The sequence below is a fragment of the Papaver somniferum genome, chromosome 10 (assembly GCF_003573695.1).
Source record: "Papaver somniferum cultivar HN1 chromosome 10, ASM357369v1, whole genome shotgun sequence".
Lineage (NCBI taxonomy): Eukaryota > Viridiplantae > Streptophyta > Magnoliopsida > Ranunculales > Papaveraceae > Papaver > Papaver somniferum.
The window spans coordinates 157,085,437-157,093,349 of NC_039367.1; positions in this window are offsets into that span (position 1 = coordinate 157,085,437).

The following is a 7,913-nucleotide window of genomic DNA, read 5'->3' on the forward strand; positions in this document are numbered from 1 at the left end:
CTTTTTAAACCAATCGTACGTTGTCAAGTGTCATCACCAAAACGCTCGTTTCACGAAACTCAAAAAGACATATTTCGGCCGCCAGAAAGTGAGGGTTTATTTGTCTAGGCCTTTAAATATTTAGATATAGTGTCTTTCACCAAGGTCCTTATTAACAACAAACTTATCTTGTAACTGAGTAATGATTTCCATAATGATTGTATTGGATAACGTCGTTCAACATGAGAACATTATTTATCTAGGCGTTTATGCCTCTAGATATGAAGTGTCTAGATGTTTAAGCCTCTAGATACGAAGAATTGATCTATCGTTAAACACGTATTACTTGGGATGTACTATTATGTAGTATCGTATGGTTTTTATAGGTTTTTAAATTACGGCTGTGCAATTCAGTGCCCTTTTATATATATATATTGCGAATTTCCTGGTCTAACCACGTATATCTCATTTCGATAAAAACTTCCATAGTTGTTACTGAGTTGAATTGTGGTATATGTTACAAAAACAGGGTTCCAATAAAATTAGTATTGTTTCTTTATTTCCTTCCTTTACTCAATACGTAGTATTGTTTTGGACTCCAAATTTTTTTAATCTAACTTAATAGTTTGCTCCCAAACTTAGGAGGTTGATCGGCTGCAATGCTTAGGTAGTCCGTAGTTGATAGGATGCAATAAGGTTTGGTGTCATTGTGTTAACTCGAAAGCTCATCAAATTTTGCTTTCCTTACCTTAAATAGAGTTGTTATTTCCTTCATTTTTCCAACATGAATTTCTTTTTTCTGTGCTACTTATTTCTTTTCTTACAAAAGCTTGGGAAGCTCCGGAAGCAAGGCCGGTACATGTTGTAGATTTCAGATATGAAAACAAAAGATATAGAGGAGATACTGCAAGATCTTTTTCTAACCTCGGCAATCTTTTCATTGATTGATAAAAGCCTTAAATAGGCGGTACATGCACACGTTTACATTAAACCACGACTAACATAATTTCCTACCTTTTAGGATCCATATCCCACGACTACAATACTTATTCAAAAACTCTTAAAATACCTAAATACTAGGACTAATACCAACTAAATCAAAAGGCCAAATCTTAAGGAAACTAACACAAAATTATCAAACGTGTTGGACACATTCAAATTCCAACACCCTCCCTGAATGTGTCAACCATAAATTTTCTTCCATCATCATCATAATACCATCATCTTCATAACATCATCACATCATTCATCATCATTATCTTCATCCTTATAACATCATCACATCACATTATTCATCATCATCATCATTCATAACATTACAATAAAATCACCTCTTCATCATCAGTGGCACCCATGCAGAAATTTCCATTCTCCTCCTTTGGTTTATCACGACAATATTTTTCGATGTGGCCGAATCTCTTACAGTGATAACATTCAACTGCTTTTTTCTTGCTATCCTTGAAGTGACATCTCTTAGTAGTATGGTTAGTTCTTTAACAAATCAAAACTAGTCATAAAAACCCAAGGTGACCAAACTTGTGGTACAAAAACCCCACTCAAATGTTGGGATCCATTAATACTCCATCGTAAACAAAATTGATACAAAAACCCCCAATTTTTAAAAATTGATACGAAAGCCCCAAATTTAAATGTTGGTTTCATCAAATTTTATTTTGGTTTCATCATAAAATTTGATGAAACCAAAATAAAATTTGATGAAACCAACATTTAATTTGGGGTTTTTGTGTTATTTTTGTTTTGATGGGTTTTTTGTGGAAGGATGGTGACACCTTTGGGGTTATAACTCGCGGACCGTTTACAAATTGAACAAAACTCACATTTCTTTGCCCAAAGTGCTTTTTCTTCAAACCCTTCATCCTCCAACCTGTTTAATCTTTGTTCATGTGCTTGGAGAGAACCCATAAGATCATTAAAAGTATATTTTGATAAATCTTTTGATTCTTCAATAGCAGCAACAACATGATCATATTTGTGAGGAAGAGAGTGTAATACCTTCCCCACGATTTTTCGGTCAGATATTTCTTCACCATAAGCTCTCATTGCATTAACGGTCTTGATAACATTATCAAGAAAACCTTGAACCGAATCAGAATTTTCCATAGAGAAAGTTTCGAATTGACGACGAAGAGTTTGTAACTTTACCATGACGGTTTTGTCTGTACCTTGGAATTGGTCTTTCAACAGATCCCATGCCTCTTTTGCTCTTTTGCATAAAGAAATCTTTGGAAAAATTGCATCATCTACACCTTCTTGTATAACAGTCAATACTTTAGCATCATTTCTCACCTTCTCTTTGTACTCTTTTTTCTGATCTAGAGTTGCCTTCTCTAGATCGATTTCATCATAACCAGATTCTACCAAATCCCACAAATCATATGCAATAAAAATTATTCTTAATTTAATCGACCAAAAATTAAAACTATCACCTCTGAATACAGGGACATTTGTTTGTAGCGCAGCTCCTTTAGTTGCCATTAATTGCCCGAGGATCTACTGGCTCTTGGACATTTTCTTAAAACTCCATACATTTATTTTATGAACTCTTCTAAACACCTTTTTGTTTATAAACCTCTCCCTCAACTCAACTCTCAACCCCAGCTCTGATACCATGTTGGATTTCATGGATCAAGAGAGGAGTGAGAGATAGATTTTTCTAAACTCAGCAATCTTTTCATGGATTGATAAAAGCCTTAAATAGGCGGTACATGCACACGTTTACATTAAACCACAACTAACATAGTTTCCTACCTTTTAGGATCCATATCCCTACAATACTTATTCAAAAACTCTTAAAATACCTAAATACTAGGACTAATACCAACTAAATCAAAAGACCAAATCTTAAGGAAACTAACACAAAATTATCAAACGTGTTGGACACATTCAAATTCCAACACATGTAACATATCAATCAGCATGTAAACGTCAAAAAAACGACCAAGTGCGACCAAAACCATTTCACTAGATCCAGCTTCACCAAATGAGAAGTGACCGCAAGCTAATGGCGAGGATACACTTCATCTAGTTTTCAATTAGAATGAATGTCCCTTAATAAAGCTTCACCAAAATCTATATAATTCCATAAACAAACACACTTTCGCCAGAACAATGAATATGGCAACATAGATAAGCAAGGGAGGGGGAAAGTGAAGGCACACACATGCAAGACCTGCTTTTGTACGATTATCAGCAGTTTACTTTCCATAGTGTAGCTTGTCGCATTTCCATAGCCTCTAAACAGATGTCCGACCAATCTCCTTGGAACAAATCAATGGTACACGAAAATCATGAATTAGTAGGGCACGAACTCAAACCACTGTATACTTTCAGTCTAGAATGCATTTGGAAATCTATAGGTTTAGTGTATGACCTGAATGTATAAGAAATTCTGATAACCACAGAACAACAACTAACCCACTCATAGGAAGATTAGACCTAATGATTACTTACAAAGTATCTTGGTCTTCTATCACTGTCCAGACAACTTTGACACCGGATGCAGTTGATCCAGCCATTATATCGAAGATTCTATCATATCTGTTTTGTATCCATTATTTATAACATCTCAAAGACGTTCCGTAATCCGAGATCATCGATTCTAAACAAAAATATATTTGAAAAAATCAAAAATCCTAATAATTGTAGAAAAGAAGGGATTCACAATAATAAGTTGATTAGTCAAAAGAAAATTTAGTATATATAGTCTGCTAGACAAATATACTCTCCTGGTTGACGCTTATGGGGCAGATAAATACTACGGAATTTTTTTGTTATCTGATGAACATACAAATTTATAGAAGTGACGTTGAGACAAACTATACCTTCATGAATTAGATTGCATACAGTTTGATCAATTAAGCTAGTCGTATCTGGATGCATATATAATTCACCTCAACTAAATTAAAAAGTCTTTTAAGAGGTCATTAGTAACACTCAATGCAGGATTCTCGAAATCAAGCACCCAGAAATGCTATGATGAGCTCAACCGACAAAGGAAAGCTCTGTATCAATGAACAGTAAGTATCTTTATTAAGACGATTACCTGCATTAACACCATTAATATTGGTAAGCCATGGAATAGAGTCTCGCGTACAATTTAAGGTTTTAATTCTTCACTTTTCCCATGGTATAGACATGCATAAACCATTAAGCTTCAAAGATGGCTCCCTTATATAAAATATACTTGGCAGGAAATCGCCCTAGTTTGAATAATGTTTATGTTCCTGCCTCCACAATCTACATTGAGCCAAAGATAGATGAAAACAGTTCGTCACCAACTAAATGTATAACTCTCTCAACAACATCTTCATCAGAATTATCAAGATTTATCAATGGCATAAGCATTAAACCAATAAAATCAAAAAAAAAAAAAAAAAAAAAAACCTAGATTAAACCTTAGCCAAATCATCAAAATCTGGAGCCACAATCTCAAAATTACACACAGCAAAAAAAACAAAACATTGAACGCAAAGATGATAGAGACAAATCAAATACATACCTAGTTGAGAATTCTCGTTCATGTGCGCCTGTTAACAAAACAAATAGATGAGAAAGAAAGAAACATACCTAGTTGAGAATTCTCGTTCATGTACCTATTAACAAAACAAATAGATGAGAAAGAAAGAGATCGAGAGACAACAGGGAGAAGAAAATCTGTAGAGATGGAAAGATTACAGGGAGAGGGAAAGCTATAATCGTCTCAGATGAAAGTTTTATTTATGATTAAGTTTAGCTATCAATATTTATTTCCGTCGAAGACGTGTATAAAATCTATATCAAGCTTTATTCGTAAATAATGTTAGGATTAGGATACATGGTTATATCAGGAAACGTAAGAAAGGAACCAACGGATTGTATTCATAGAATTCTAAACTAAGTTACGTTTTCCTTTCTGGAGTTTGTATTTCTTTTTTTCTTTAATACGTTTATTTTCTTAAACCAATTATAAACCGCCAAGTGTGCTCACCAAAACCCTCGTTTCACAAAACTCAAAAATATCTTATTTCGACTAATAGAATGCGAGGGTTTCCTCACCGTTCAACTTGGAGGCTTTATTTGTCTAGGCCTTTAAGTCTTTAGATTTATAAGTGTAATGTTGTGTGACGGTTATATTGTAACAATTTTGTAACAGTGTCTGTAACATTTTTGAGTGTCACTTAGATCTGATGGTTGAATTTTGTTGGTAATGAACTGTCAGGATTAAAATTGGAAGCATAGGTGATGGTTTTTCGCCATTTTAGGGACTGACATTACCGTGAATCGGTTTGACTTTCGGTCGTTTTGATGGCGCCTAGCCGTAGCCGTGGATTATGGCTTTCCAATTTTCGACCCAATTTTAGGGAAAGAACACCAATTGCCGACAAATTTTAACGATGAAAAATAAAAAATAAAAACGTCATAAAGAACTACATTTTGACTCCACTAGTGAACGTTTAAAGGGATTCCCTTCTGTCGTCCCAACTAGTAAAACCTAGATCTTTTCCAGAATTTTTTCAAAAAATTTGGAACCTGCTTTATACCTCTACCATTATTTGTCAACAAATTTCAAAAAGATACCCATATTTGAGATGTAGGGCTTTAAATTTCTCTACAAAAAGAAAAGAAAAAAATTAGCAAAAGAGATTAAGCGAGTAAACAATTCTGATTCTAGTTTTTTTTTTCCCGTTTTGCACTTAAGTGATACAGTTTTTGGGACGTTTTTCAAGTGCTAGGTCTTGAATTATCTTTTTGATGAAATGGGAAGGAAGTTTTTAGGTTTCGTGCCCAGCTTATTGCCCGATTACCTGACGTGTATTAATTGTATTTTTTTTAAAACCACAAAAAATAATAAGAAGAGAAGAGGTATCTAAACAAAATACCGCTTACCATGAATCCAATCCGCCTTGGGAATATCCCTCATTTGTTTAATTATTTAATTACGTTTTGGCACTTTGGTTGTAGTTTTTGTTTTTTAAGTCCTTGTTGAGTTAAACCCTAATTGACTATAGTCACACGGAGTATGTTTTAAAATTTTGGAAGTTGTGCAAAGTAGGAACTACTAATAGGTACTATTATACTAGTCTTAGTTAGTGGCAGGTCCACCCACTAAAGCTCAGTAACTGGAGGTCCATAATTAAAACAAAAAAGGAAAATGGACCCGATTTTTTAATCCCGGGTCCTGTACACATGCGGCACACATGAGACTTACTATTATAATTCCCAAAAACACCCTCCACTACATAAAACTGGATAATGACGTTCATTTCTTTTTCATTCTCTCAATTTAAGTTTTTAGAGAAGAGGTCTGCGGATGAAGATTTTTTGAGGTCCTTGTTCGATTCGTGAATTCGAACTCATATTTTGTAATCGGTATGTGGATTTTTTGTGCTTACCATCTTCGTGCTTGATTTGTTAATTTTTTACTTCGGTTTTGATAAAAATACCTCAGATCGAGATAGATAATCATGTTTTATGTTCATTTCATTAGTAGATCTGATATTTTAATTTCATTTTGTTGGTATTTGATTTATTTTTAGTTTGATTTTGTATATTAATCATCAGTACTTATATGATGTACTAGTGGTTTTTGATGAAAATAGTTCAGATGTAGTTATAAAATCATGTTTTATGTTCATTTCGTTAGTAGATCTGATATTTTAGTTTCATTTTGTTAGCTTTTGGTTTGGTTTCAGTTTGCTTTTGTGTATTAACCATCAGTACGTATATGACATACTGTTTTTCTGTGTTTACTATGCATCTATAAGTTTGGTTTCCGTTTGCTTATGTAACCATCAGTACGTATATGACGTACTGTTTTTATGAATCTTGATCGTAATTATTCGATTTTTTTGTGTTAGATTATGATTTTTTTTAGCTTATTTGGACTTTCAATTTGATTATCTTGTTATCTTCGTTTCACTAGTAGAAAAATGATGATCCGTAACAGTTAAAAACTGTTACTGTATTATTTCCGTAACAGTTTTAGTTTTTTCTGCGGTGTTACTAAAGCCCCTGTTACGGAAAGTTTATAAAACCTGTTACGGAAAGGCTATTGAAAAATGACTCATAAATTCTAAAACTATTACTGTTGGTAGTTTTCAGTAACACTTTATAAAATATATGTTACTGAATAATTTCTACTGTAACTATTTTACATAAAACCGTTACCGTTAGCAGTTTATTGTAACATGTTTGGGAACAAACTGTTGCTATTGTTTGAGTAACCGTAACAGTTTTTATTGAAACTGTCATAAAAACTGACAGTTTTTATTGACTACCATCACCTCCACCACTAGCGCCACCACTACCTCCACCACCAGCAACACTAGCATCTCCACAACCGTCACCACCATGTACGCCGCGTCCACTACCATGAGTTGGTCTTCTTGGACATGAAATATAAATTCTATAATAGTACACTTCACAAGATTCGACCTTGAGACCTATTGCATTAATTATAACTCTTGAACCACTCTTCCATGTTTTCCTTTTGTTTAATGTTATCCAAATAAAATATTTAGTCTCATTAGACAGTAAACTATACCTCCACCACCTTCGTCGTCACACCACGCAACTACAACACAATTTATATTTTTCATATTCCTACATATTTTTACAACTTGTTTATTATTTTGTATTATATTCGATTTTTTCTCAAACCTTAGGTAACCATCAGTACGAGCCATGGCTAGCTCTCGTTCTTAGAACTAAATCAAGATGTTAAATTAATGTCAGTCCATAAATAGTTATTTTTTTGAACCGGATACCCAAAAACTAGTTATACAAATAAATAATTTACAGAAATTTCACGATAATGTCAACTATGGTAACCTATTAAACATGTCGCAGTAACATAGATATATAGTAACATTTAGTTTAAAAAATGTTACGATAATGCCAACTACGGTGACATATTAAACATGTTACGGTAACAT